Below are 14,463 nucleotides of genomic sequence, written 5' to 3'. Positions count from 1 at the left end.
ATCACCGACTGGCTGCAACCCCCAATCACCCCGCTGCTGCCAGTCATCTCCCACAGAGTGAGGTGACTGGTGGGGCGATAAGGAGGCCTCCGCTGGCACCCGCCTTGGCTGGCCTGGGGCCTGTAAGCTGAGGGCTGCTACTGCATTGAGCATCTGCCCCCTGGTGGTCAGTGTGCGTCATAGTGACTGGTCATTCCAGCAGTTGTTCCACAGTTCGGTAGATTTTCATACTGGGCTTTTATTATATAGGATAATATATATTACAGTAATTAAGGTGCCGGAATAGGAAGACATGTCAGATAAATAGATTTTTTTTATCCCAGAAATAGACCCAAACACTGTCATATAATTAAAGAGCCATATTAAAATAGAAAATATGTTGAAACTGATTATTTCAGGAGAAAAAAGTAAATAAAGATCACTCCCTATCTCATTCTTTATATTAAAATTAATTCCATGAAGATCATAGCTTTAAAAATAAAATAAGTGAAATTAGCCTTGGCCGGTATGGCTCAGTTGGTTAAGTATCTTCCTATGCACCAAGAGGTCACCAGTCTGATTCTCAGTCAGGGCACATGCCTATGTTGTGGGCTTGATCCCCAGTAGGAGGGGTGCAGGAGGCAGCAGTGGATGTTTCTCTCATCGATGTTTCTTTCTCTCCCTCTACCTTCCTCTCTCTGTAGAATCAATACAAACATATTTAAAAAAAATAAGTGAAATTATAAAAGTATTAGAAATAAACACCAGTCATAAAAAGGGGAGGAGGCCTTGAAATATAAAAAGGTGTAAGAAAAAAAAATACAGCCAGCCCTCAGTATACACAGGTTCCACACAGTTTCAACAAACCACAGGTTGAAATGTTTTTTAAATGGTGCCCTGTTGCTCATGCGTACTAAGTAGTTAAGTCTAAGATGGATGTGGTTGCATCTGTACTGAACATCTACAATCTTTTTTTTCTTATCATTCTATGAACAATACAGTATAACAACTATTTGCATATCATTAATTTGTATTAGGTATTATAGGTAATGTAGAGATTATACATGAAAATGTGCATATGTTATATGCAAATGCTATTCATTTTTATATAAGGGACTGGGGCCTGAGTATCTGTGAATTTTAATATCCACAGGGGTCCTGGAAACAATCTCCCACAGATAACAAGGGCAAACTTTATAGAAAAATCTGTGGTAAATATTAATAAATGTCACTCTATAAATTTTAAAATTCTACACAGAAAAAATAAAATGATCAAAGGTAAAATATTTTGCAGCACATGTGACAAAAGGCTAATAACCTGCATTCTTATGAACCAATACAAAATTACCATTCAATACAAAAGACGAGATAAGTAATTCAATTAAAGAGAAATATACAAAAAAGTTTATAAACATAAGAAACAATCTTCCGTTTCATTCATGAGTAAATTCAGATTAAAGTGAGTGGTAAATATTAATTTTGATCATATGCAGTGTTGGCAACTGAGCAGGATAACAGGAAAGCAAATCCATTGCTAGAAATTTCTCCTACAGATTGTGTTTCTCAACCTGGGGCTATTTGCCCTCAAGGGGACATTTGACAATGTCTGGAGACATTTTTAATTGTCACAACAGGAGTGGACAGTGCTAGTGGAATCTAGTGGATAGGAAGCAGTGACATTGCTAAACAGCCTACAATGTATAAAACAATAACCTACAACAAAGAATTATTTGACCAAAGTTTCAATTGTGCTGAGGCTGAGAAGTCCTGCTATAAATATACATGTGTGCACAGGATGTATGTTCAAGGGTATTCTTTGTAGCAGCGTTTGTAAATGCAAAAGACTGGAAGCAACCCAAATTTCCATCAATATGAGTCTGATAAAATAATATATTATGTATCCACAGAATACTGTCACACAGTCTATAAAAAGAATAAGGTAGATGTATAAACTGACAGGAAAATATTTACAAGATATGATAAGTAAAGGAAAATCAGGATACAGAATAGTACATACAGTATGTCCCCATTTGTGAAATTGAAAAGACTATACTTGAAAAAATATATATTTTATGCATACACACATACTTAATTCATATATATATATGTGTGTGTGTGTGTGTGTGTGTGTGTGTGTGTGTGTGTGTGTGAAAATCTGTAAGGATGCACAGAAATTATTGAAAATAGTAAATGTTCACTTGTTCACTCTTGGATAATGGGTCTAGGGTAGAAGACTCACTTTTAATAGTGTTCTCTTTGTGTCATTTGAAATTTTACTTTATGAAAGTGTTATTTTTCTAATTTTTTTAGGAAACCTTGGCTGATTTTACTCCACCTTACCTTCCCAAGCATTTTCTCCCAATATCTCCCTAAACAGAACCTGTTCTCTAGGGAAAACAAACCAAGTATATATATTTTTTGCCCTGTACCCTCTGACTATGAAGTCCTTCTTCTAATCCTCCCCCCTTTTTTTGCTTTTTAAAATCCCTCAAGGAAAGCCCCATCCCAAAGTCCACTCTCTACACCTAGTCTTTTCTAGTCCCCTCAGTCATATGAGATCATCCTTTCATTCGCACACACAATACATTGCATATTTTAAGGCACCCATATCCTGTTTTGTATTGATTTATGAAATTTTATGATTTTCTTCTTGTCTCAACCCCAAGCACCCACATTAGATTATGAAATTTTCAAGGGCAAAACCATATTGTATTCATCTTTGAACTGGTTATAGTGTGCAACATAGTGCCTAAGGTCATTGCTCAATAAATATTAGTTAGGATGAATTGAATTGAATTGAATAAGGTTTATAATATATAAGGAAATATAAAGAGGTAAACATAGAACAAAAAAACAAATAGAGAAAACGTTTCTTCAGTTTGTTAGCAGCCTAAACTCTGGTGTTATTTAGTAGCTTTTGACCTTAACAGTTAAGTATATATTACATGCTTAAACAGAAAGCAACTCTGTATTTTATAATACATCTAGGTAATGTGTTTATATTCTATTTTTTAATAAAATATTTTCAATTTTTATAGCAGTCCCACTGAAATTATAATTGCTGCTTTTAAGTGCCAGTCATTTTTCATGTCTCACTGGATAAAGTACTATTTATTTTTTTATTTTACACGTGATGCATCAATTTCACAAGTGAATGAGACACTCCTTTAATCATGTCTAGCCTCTATGTTTCCTGATTGTTATAGGATTCTGCTGAAAATCAGTTTTTTTAGATGTTCATGAGGCTGAAACATGTCTATCATCATCACACTCCTCTTTTCTTTTCGAACATGATATATGGTGGAAAAACTTATTAAGATGTTTCCTGAGGTATGCTTTATCATGTATTTTATATACATCCCATGATAAGGTAAAATTATGTTGGGGATTTTATTATGAAATTAGGTTTTCTTGATCTTTTTTAACCATTATACATTCTCCAGAAACTTTTTTTTATCAGATCTGGGCTTGGACAGTACTGAGTGTTGACATACCCTAGTCTTTCTGGTTAGTTTAATAAGCTCCCCATGCATAATTACATATCATAAGTGTTTCTAAGACAGAATTTGCTGTATTTATCACTATAATTCTGATTTCTTTCCTAGAGGGGAAAAGTATTTTGCAGGATCTAAAAATCTCATGTACTAGTATATAGCATTCTCCATTCCTGACACAATTCTAATATCTAATACAAAAGGGATATGATTTATACCCCCTATGAAGCATTACTACAGCCATTGACCACCCACTTAATAATAGTTACTGTACTTCAATGCATATACTATTGTTCAAGTGCAACCTCACTCCTCAGTGCAACTTCATCACCAGTGCAAAGTTAGTGAGCTCAATTTCTATTGATGGTATTCTAGCTATATGGAAATGTTCCTTGTTTTCAAATGTAAAATCAAATCACATTAGAAAAGTAGATATAGAATTTTAGGAACTTCTGGCCTTTGTACGGGTATTTTCCTTGGCAAGGGCCCAACTGAGTTAGCCATTTACTAACCTACATTTTGGGGACATACTAATAAAAGACAAAAGACACACAAGCATATATCTAGGACTAACTTTTAGCTTCCCAGATAGAAGGCACAATATAAAAACCAGATGTTGCTTTATTATTTTAGGTAGTTGTAATGTTTATTTGATTTCAACCTTGTATAAATTGAAGAAAGCAGGGGAGAGATAATTACTTTATATTTTAAAAACAAGGCCAATATAAGAAAACCTGCTATGGCTAATTTTAGTGTCCACACTAAGAACTCTCAGTCTCTTCCAGTATAATTTATGAGCATAGAGTTAATCACACATGAGAATTTTTTTTAAATTAATTCAGTAAAAATATGAAAAGCACTTTTGAGAAAGCATAGCCCACAACATTCCCATTAGCCCCACTCTTAAATTCCCACTGCCTGCCTATCTACGACCTTGCTAGATGCCATGTTAGGGGGCCACAAAAGTAGAATAAGACCTGATCTTTGCCTTCAAGCTAGCTCTGTAAATAGTAATTAATATGGAAATAAGGACTGCATTGGTGATACCAATAAGTATGATAGAAACAGAATTTCAAATGAACTGAGGTAATCAGAGCAGGTTTTATGGTATAGATAGGACTTGTACCATAAGGATGGAATACAACATTGTTGTTTCAAAACCATTAGTGTAGAATAGGCTAATTGTAGGTTAGAGATCCATCCTACCTTAAAGTCAAATGAAAATTTTCAGAATACAGCAAAAAAGTTTTAAAATAGTTCTTTAATACATTTGTATGTTATTTATTGGTTTGTTATTAGAAAGCAGCAGAGAGGATAAATGAAAATGGTTTACTATTTTTAACTTATGGTTAGGGATTAAGTAGAAAGAAAATGACCAAAAACTGATTATAAGTAATATGAATAAAAATAATAAAGTATTACAGTGGTATTTAATAGAAAATTGCTAGAAATGTATATTGATTAAAGCACATTAAACTCAACTAATTTTTCTTTATTTATGGTTACAGAAGATTGGATTAAATGATCTTTCAGCTTCAAAATATATAAATTATTAAAGCAATAGTGCTTATCAGTTTCTAGAATAGATTTGAGTGTTTTCAGATAATAATTGATCTAATACCATACTTCATCTTATCAAAAGTTTAATTACAAAAATAAACATAAAAAAGATCCCGTTGATGTTTCACAGCTAAACTGAATGAGTGCATGACTGGTAACTGAGAGAGATTATACATGATGGGGTTGGGTAGGCATTTTAGTGTTACCTATAACTGTCCTCAGAGATGTCAGATTATTATTAATTGCTGCCTTATTTCAGAATGATCCTACCACAAGGATTTCCCAGAATTTAGCAAAGAGTGTCAGAAGTGAAAAAGTGAAGGAGCTTTTGGCTTTTGTGATAAAAGGACAAATAATATATAACATTTTATTTTGCTTAAAAAGAACCTTATCCACATAAATGAAGTATTTAATCAATATCTTAGGAGCTATCAGATATTTGTCTTTTCTTGAGATCCAGCTACATCACATTTATAAACTACCCCATTGTGTGTACCTGTATTTAAATGTTGGCCTTTTATCTTAGAAACTCATGATATACAAAGGGAAATGAAAAGCTGGAATGAGATTTCCTTTGTCAGCCTTATAAAATTGAACCAATCCATTAATTTTTGTATTAATTAATGTCACCCATTTGCCTTGGCATCTTTGCTCACAATATTTTCCTCCCTTCTCACTATTTTGTCCTTTAGGTTTCTCTTCAAGTTACAAGCTTTTCCTGACTGTTTATCTCCATCTTCTTTCTTGTCTCTGAATACCTCTGTAGCATGAGGGCTGGATTTCACATGATCTGACATTAATCTCTAGATTCTAATTTTGATATGCCTCACCATTGTGCCTGCTCTTCCAGGACTTGGCTCTTCTCTGAACCTGTTTATCTGTACCATGGGCTAGCTTAACAGCTCATTTGGAAGATTCAATGAGATAAACCATGTTAATTGTATAGTACAGTCTGGCACACAGTAAGTAGTCAATAAACTATAGCTGTTATTGTTATGTACTTCATAAATGCTTAGTAATTGATAGTTTCATTAAGTTTAAAGTCTACATTCTATGAGAGTACAATTACTTGTATGCTAGAAAGAGCCCCAGACCATGTCTACAAAAGTAAAACAACTAGTTAAAAATTGAAAATACCATTTCTGTGAAATAATTGGCTGTTTAGGTATCCTGGCAACAGAGTGTGCATAATACATAGATTTCCACAAAAATCATTGCTAAGAAAAAGAAGATGAAGGATAAAAACTTGCCTATGGGGCATTTAGATAATCTTGCCACTTAGCTCAGCAAAACAACCATTTGACAGGCATTTAAAAAAAAAATCTGACCTTATCCGTTGATTCTCTAACTTGATTAAGTTGCCTAGGTTTTTATGTATAGGAACAACTTCATTCTCTTTTAGTCCTGCCCAGATTTCCTTTAAGTGCCAAGTATATGGACCAATACTACTCTTATTATTTCATTGTGGGGAATTTCTAGTTGCAACAAAGCATTAAGGAATGTCATGAAATGCATGTGCAGCATCTGTCTGCCTCACAGGCACTATGTTAACATGATGCATTTTTCTTGGCAAAACAGAATTACATGAATAGGGACCTTGTTAAATATATTCTCCCATATAGTTCTTTCCTTATCATACCCATCTCTTCACATTTTAGTGATAAGAAATGTATTACATTTTAAAATGGACTTCACTGACTGCCTAGACAATAGCACACAATTGCACCAGACTGTGTGCCAATATCTTACTCAGCAGTCAAGGCATGGCTGGGTAATAACCCTTTCAGCACAGGAAGTAATATTGCTCCAGGGATGTGAGTCAATACAGCTTCTGAAAATGCCAAGGGATAGTACAGGCTTGTTGAGAATGTGAGTTTGTGAATGTGAGACAGCATGATATATACTTCTGTTAAATACACAGAGTAGTGTCAGCAATTTATTTATTTGGAATTTATACCCTGATTTCTTTCAGAAAACTTTGATGTAGTTTATAAGTTGAGAATAATGCAGAAAAAGGGAACAAATAGAGACTAAAACAGAATAAAGACCATACTTGTAATGAGTACAGCTATGTCCCTCCCAACTATGAAAATGCACTGTTTCTTACTTATTTAATTAGGGATTTTTTTCTTGCTCTGTACCCTATATCAAATTAGACTCTGAATGAATTTTTTTCAGGCACTCTTTATTGTTGACTAGATCACCAGCAGTCACAGATTTTTGCCCTCCTCCTTCCCTACTGCTCAGAATTGTTGCCCACCAAGATGGTCTACATTGTAGCTTTATCAGGCACAAAGTGCTTAGGGACAGAAGAAGCCCCACTGAATCACAGAGAGCAGCCCTCAGCTGCTTTGTGACAGCAAGTAAAAATGGGTATGACTTTCATTTGTGGTTCTCAGTGAATCATTCATTACCTGCATGATGTGTCTCTCTCCAGGCAATAGCATGATGGCACAGTCCCGGCAGTAAAGCGTGACTGATAGATTTTGTAGACTGTTAGCAGAAAATTTCAGTGTTTTCTTTCTAAATGCTTTAGTTTATCTTGCCAACCAAAGGCATAATACAAACACTTCTGCCAACATCTATGAGGCTCAAAAACCAAGCTCTGCTTTTAAACATATGGGGAAGTGATTTGTATTGTTTTAAACCTTTAGTCTCCCGGAGTGAAGAGTTAAAAGTTTTCACATTTCTGGCTTTATTAGATTCCCCCTGACTACTGGCCAACTGTTGTAGTGCAGAAATATTTCCTATAGGGATACATGCCTTAGCAAATTTTTGTCACCACTGTCATATCAACTCAGCATTTTCTTGTCATCTTTCAGTTCTTATAAACTGCTTCTAAATTGACAGTTGTCACCAACATGATTAGGTAGCAATTTAGAGGTGAGCTTAATTGACCAAGGTTAAATTTTCTACTTTCTCACTAAACACTAAGAAATTGGGGGTGATATATATTTAGGAGCTAATGCCTGGTTATGTATAATTTTATAAATGACTTATGGAAATGAATTATGGGACATTGTAGTTTCTATAGATCCTCATAGAAATTGTTTGCACAGAACTGGATGTAGTACTTTGTTTCTATATTCATAAAAAATTAAATTCACAGATACTCAGCAACTCATTTTATTATAGCTTTATTCATAGAAAGGCATAGAACTGATATATAGGCTTTCTCATCTTTTGTTAGCACATGATATATAATCTCATTCTAGTTAAGTCATGAGTGTCTGAGAAGGTACTGTAATAATATTATAATTTGTTTTACATTTTATTGTGTTTATATTGAAGACTAATCTTTTTTAACTTAAAAACATGCACTTCACATATGCCAAAATGCTTTTGAGAAGTTACATTTAGAAAACTGCGTATCCAAAAAATTTGCTGAATAAGCAAAGCTACCCTTTGTCCTCAGTTGGGTATGCAATTTTTCAGTGAGAATGGACATGTACTTTTCTAATATACAACCATGCAAACTATGTGGTGATAAGGGAACAGCTTACACTCTTTGCACTACCCTAAAGGTAATATAGAGGTTTGCCCAGAGCTGACCATAAAGTGAGTTTTCATAAAGTGAATTATATTTTTTTCCATTTTATTACTTTGTTATTATTCTTTCCCTACCTGGCTAGACAGGAAAATGTCAACTATGGATACCTTGCCTTAGCCACAATGACACAGTGAGCAGTTTATAGATAAAGTATATATACTCTTCCTCAGACAATCCAGGTAAATGTAGTGTATAAGAAATATATTTGCTCTTTCACTCATTACCTTGCCATTACTTTCACTGCAGACATACTGGAGTGTACATCTGAAGTTCTAGTGGAAAATAAAGCATGTAATTTGGCTTTCATTATTATACTTTGGATAATGAATACCTTAACATCATTATAATTTCCCCTAGAATGGGCTATCTTTCTTATAAATCTGTACTTCTAATCCCAAAGATAAGTGAGTGTGGATGGTCCAACCAGCTATCAAAATTGGGAGACCAAATCAGAATGTATAGTTTATCACTGATGCTGGGAGTAAGCAATATGTGTGGGAGTGAAGAATCAGATTATTAGAAAAGATAATTTTCTAATAATCATATTATTAGAAAAGGTAAACATTTTGTCATGTCTATGAGTCTTTTTATATGCATCACTGGCAGCTTTTGCTTCCTTGCTTCCTGTATCTTCTCATAGGACAAGTGTTATGCCTATTATTTACTCTTGTACAATGCCTCTTTCTGTCCAATATCTAAGATATTTTAGGATTGGGGTGAAATGAACATATTTCTCATCACAGAATTGTTTCCTGTAACAGCAAGCTATATATCTGTCTATCTGGAAACTCTTTAAATATCTTCTAGTTTGGATTTCAGATGTAAACCCTAAAATTAATTTAAACTAAGTCATTAACTATTTCCTGAATCATCTCAGACTAGTTATTTAACCTTATTATGTCTTCACACCATTTTGTTCTTTTTCATTTTTTCTTCATCACTTTCATCCCATATAATAAAAGGGTAATATGCAAATAGACTAAACGGTAGATCACCCGAACAACCAATCAAGGTGTAATATGATAATGATATGCTAAGGTTGCTCAACTGCTTGCTATGACGTGCAATGACCACCAGGGGGCAGTCAGCTGGCCGACCAGTCACTATGACATGTACTGACCACCAGGGGACAGATGCTCCAACCCGTAGGTTAGCTTGCTCCTGGGGTCCGGCTGATCAGGACTGAGGGAGATGAGTCTGACACACCCTGGAGCTCTCCTGCAGCCCCTCCCCAGCCTAATTGTGCACCAGTGGGGTCCCTCACCCTGGCCTGCACCCTCTGGCAATCCAGGACCCCTCAGGGGAGGTCAGAGAGCCAGTTTCAGCCTTATCCTGCAGGCCACGCCCCTTGGAGGATGCCAGGTGCAGGGCTCATGGCTGGCAAGTGCTGCTGTGGCAACACAAGCCTCTCCTGATCAGGCACGAGCCCGTGGCAGGCACAGTGGGGCCAGGATGAGCGGGAGCAGCAGGTAGGAGCTGCAGGCGGCGTTGGACTGTGGGTTTTGGCCCGATCTCTGCAGGCCATCCAGAGGCACCCCACTCATGCACAAATTTGTGCACCGGTCTATAAAAATAAAACTGAAATATGCTAATTAGACCAGACGACCTTCTGGATGTCCTTCCTTCTGGACAAAGCCCCAGTGGTCAGGAGCTGCAGCAGAGGTGGCAGAGGCCCCCGGCAACGGCGGTGGCAGGCGGTGGCCGGGGCCAAGGCCCTTGCATGAATTTTGTGCATTGGGCCTCTAGTTGTATTATATCCACTGACACACTTTTCTATTTTCTTGTATCCTTTTGACCTTAAAGGAGTTATAGGCATTGCTTAAGATCCCCTGTTCTGGTTCATGTTTCAGATAGTTAATTCATCACTCTTTGGGGTTTTTTTTTGCAGAAGTTAGAAACAGCTTGGATTTTGACCATCATACGTACTGTCTCTCAGGCACAATTGCTTTCTGCACTAGGCATTCACATGTTTTTGTCAAATCAATGATAAATCCTATTGAATTTTACCTCCTACATCACCAAAATCTAGGTTATTGGTTGACAAATTAAGACCAACACATATATTTTTTTCACTCATAATAGGAAGTGTTAATGATTTCTCCACGTGTAAGGACTTCTTAGCAAACACTATAAAAATCTACAATCATGTTTTTCCTTATGTCATAGCAAAGTATTACTACTTTACTTGGCTGATGAGAGATTTAGAAGTTTCATCATTTGCAACATGCAAATAAAAATCTATAACATTTTACAAATTACCCACTTCCACTCCCCATGGGATGGAATTGGAAGGATATGTTTTAAAAATGATATTATTCTTCATGATACAGAATGAGGGAATTCAAAATGACACTGAAATAGTCCTGCATCTATGCTTCTTCCTTTTTTACAAGGCATCAAAAAGAAAAGGTATAAATAAAATGCTAATCTCCACAGCAAATCATGAGGTACAGTGGATTTTGCAAAAGAATATAAGGTAGCTTGAGGATTATAAAAATATTAAAGGTATTGAATACACTTCAAAAGCATGAAAACATCAATGGCCCAAGAGAGAAAGAAGACCTTTAAAGAATATTGCTAATTATTATTCAATAAGGCAAATGTATTATGTGATACCTTCTTTGGGGTCAGTAACATTTGAAAGACCTGTGTTACAAAATTATATTTAAAGGTCAACAGCTGTTTTATTCCAGAAGTATCCTACTCTTGAAGCTGTTTAAACATACATTCTTTTTGGAATTGTGATTACTGTAGGGATGCTGACCTATCCATACAGCATGTTTAGGGCCTATTACAGAAGAAATACTTTAGTAAAATGTTTGGTCTTATTAATTCCAGTTAAACTTGGTGGGGGAAAAAAACTATAAGATGACTGAATACATGGGCATTGGGCTGAAATTCAGTTTACCAGTAGGTAACATTAGGATAGAACTTTCCTCTATTGATTTAGAGTAATGTTGTTACTGGGGAACAATGAGAAGTGATAATGCTTACCACTCCTATGCTATAATACCCCCTTCCCTAAGATCATAAGCATTTTATGATTCTAAACATATTACTTTTGGCTCTATTCAATGTCTTGCTTTTTTAAAGTTATTAAGTAACCTCCACAAATGAAGAGTTCATGCTATACATACCTAGGGATAAGTGATAAAGGGCCCTTATAAGTTACTTGAGTTAATCAAAGGGAGATTCAGAAGAGAGGCTAGAAAAAGGACAAGAATCTTGGAATCAGGCCCCAAAAGAAAATTGAGGTGGTAATGAGAACATGGAATTGAGGCCAGGAAGCCTGAATCAACAGAATGCCAGAGAACTGCCTTCCAACAAGCAGGAAACTAGAAGCAGTTTCCCTAGGATCATAGATGATAGAAAATTGAGCCTACAGTGTCACATTGTATTTACATTGAAGGTTTATAGGTCAAAGCTATATCTATTAAGAACAAAAAATGGCCCTAACCAGTTTGGCTCAGTGCATAGAGCAATGGCCTGCAGACTGAAGGGTCCCAGGTTCAATTCCAGTCAAGGGCATGTACCTTGGTTGCGGGCACATCCCCAGTAGGAGGTGTGCAGGAGGCAGCTGATCGATGTTTCTCTCTCATCGATGTTTCTAACTCTCTATCCCTCTCCCTTCCCTCTGAAAAAAAATCAATAAAATATATATATTAAAAATGAATTTATAAATGGAAAATTTAAATGTTTTTGTTCCCCTTTGTTTCATTGTTTAAACCAACATTTTGAGTTAGGCACTGAGGCTGTAAAGAATTCAGAAATTTATAAAATAGAGTCCCTATGTACCACAAGCTCACAGTATATTGGGGAAGACTATTGAGAAAATCCACAATTGTGAAAGCATTAAGTGCTATGATAATATTCAGTAGGAGCTAAAGGAGAGCAATAAAGAAACACCTGTGTTTTTTGTAGGTTTGAGTTGTTGGTCGTATGTGAGAAAAATAAAAAATAATCTCAGAAGAAAATGTCACTGGAGATGAATCTTTAAAGGTAAAGAGAATTGGCCAGGTGAATGGGAAGGGGAGGCATTCAAATTTGCAGGAAAAATATGTTAAGTCACTGAGGGAAGCAAGTGTGGCTTTCTGGAGAAGCTATAGGTAGGCCAGTTTGGCTAAAACTGAGGATGGAAGGGAAGCAATGGCAGCAGATAATGCTGCAAAGGTTAATAAGGCCAGATCATGGAGTCCAAAGTAAAGAGTCTGAATGTTACCTTGGAAATAGCAGGAGACCACTGAAGTATACTAAGCAGGGAGTGACATAATCAAATTTGCATTTAAGAAAAAGATCAAACTGGCTTTTCTAAGTGCTATGTGATAGGTGCTATAATAGAGGTAAGTGGGGAATAAGTGGGGAATTAAAGGAGTATAAAAGAGGTACTCAGAAGTGTGTACCTAACTCAGTTAATAACTGACAAATAATCTCATAAAACTTGTACAAGCATTTGTGAAATGCGGATTTATTTAATTTGAGATATTTTCTCTTCCTGAATTTTAGGTACTTTTTACTTTATAGGAGTTCAGAGCATTTTCCAGGGTATAGTTGAAGGACATAGTGGTTTCCAATACGTCCGTAGATTACAGCTACATAAATGTAGTTGGAGGGCTATCAATATGCAGGGAACAATTTTCCTACCCTTTTGAGGATGACATCAAGTAAGATGTCAGCCTCCAACAGGACCCTTATAGCTTTGTTAGAGACAGAGTCCTGACTTCTTATTTTACCGGCAATGTTATAGGAAAAATTGAGAATTTGATATTTCTTTCTTTTGGGGCCTTTTCTACTCAATATGAATGTTCAGATTTGGTTATTTCTATTCAAAACATGGAAAATGCCACATAACCCAAACATCCTTTCAATTTCCCTTTTAAAATGAATGTAAGGTTCTATCAACATCAGGGTCACCCCCTAGCTCAAGCAATATTGTTCAATGATTTAGCTTGAGGAAAAACAAGAAAAAAACTTAATTTCAGATTTTATATTTTTAGTTTCTCTTGATTTAGAGTCCACAGGTACATTAGTGATTACAGTTCCCTTTGGAAATAAAACCAAAGGTTATTGTTACCTGTTTTGCACTGTGGCCTAGGCATTTGCTGCAGTTATGAAATTAAACAGCTGGGCACCTTGACATTGTAAACTGAACAGAATTGTTTGAAAGGAAAGAAACGTCCTCTGATATTTGTTGTTGTTTTTTTTTCATTGCCTAATGCTGGCTAACCAAAACTATATTCAGCAGAGTCGGGAAGTTGATTTTATTGGAATTGTTAAGTAAAACATAAATTAGTAATTGCCAAGTCTTAAAATGTTTCTTATAGCTTAGGAATCTTTATGCATGAGTCTAACATTAATTGTCTCTAATGATGTTGCTGAATTGATCCTCCTATTAATATTTTGCAAGTTCAGCTGCTGTTATTGGCATCCCCTCTGAATGTCAACAATCTATTCACAAGGAATTGAGAACATATTAGGCTTATGTATATAAGCCAATATTATTTAACAAGGAAATGTAATGTTGCTGAAGACAAAGCTTATCTGAAGAATTAAGGTGAACAATTAATTAATATTTGGTTGTGCATTATTATTTAAAGGGGGTCATTTAACTTAAATGTTGTTTCCTATTAAGCTCAATTTGAGTTTTTTTAGTGTGACTTAATTATATACCTTTTGGTTTATGGTTGCCTTTCATTCTGATATTATACTCTCTGAAGCATTAAGGGAGGTACAGATAAAGCTTAAGTCCCCCCAACCCCCAGGTCAGCCTTCATTGAAACTTTATGAAGTGCCTATACACTGTATTAACTATTTTTTTAATTAAATCTTTATTGTTCAGATTATTACAGTTGTTCCTCTTTTTCCCCCCCATAGCTCCCCTCC

At 35.6% G+C, this 14,463-nt stretch overlaps 1 protein-coding gene and 1 long non-coding RNA gene across 2 annotated transcripts in view; both read left to right on the top strand.

Annotated features, from left to right (window-relative positions):
- IL1RAPL2 (interleukin 1 receptor accessory protein-like 2) overlaps positions 1–14,463 on the top strand; it is a 1,356,387-nt gene that overhangs the window by 528,978 nt on the left and 812,946 nt on the right. The gene's annotated exons all lie outside the window — the stretch shown is intronic.
- Positions 9,535–14,463, top strand: part of LOC106726708 — a 17,592-nt gene continuing 12,663 nt past the window's right edge. Inside the window, exon 1 of the long non-coding RNA XR_001362789.1 lies at positions 9,535–9,621. This is a non-coding gene — a long non-coding RNA (uncharacterized LOC106726708). The remainder of the gene's footprint in view (positions 9,622–14,463) is intronic.

Source organism: Myotis brandtii, unplaced genomic scaffold, assembly GCF_000412655.1.
Source record: "Myotis brandtii unplaced genomic scaffold, ASM41265v1 scaffold305, whole genome shotgun sequence".
Taxonomy (NCBI): domain Eukaryota; kingdom Metazoa; phylum Chordata; class Mammalia; order Chiroptera; family Vespertilionidae; genus Myotis; species Myotis brandtii.
This window is presented reverse-complemented; position numbering and strand designations above follow the sequence as displayed.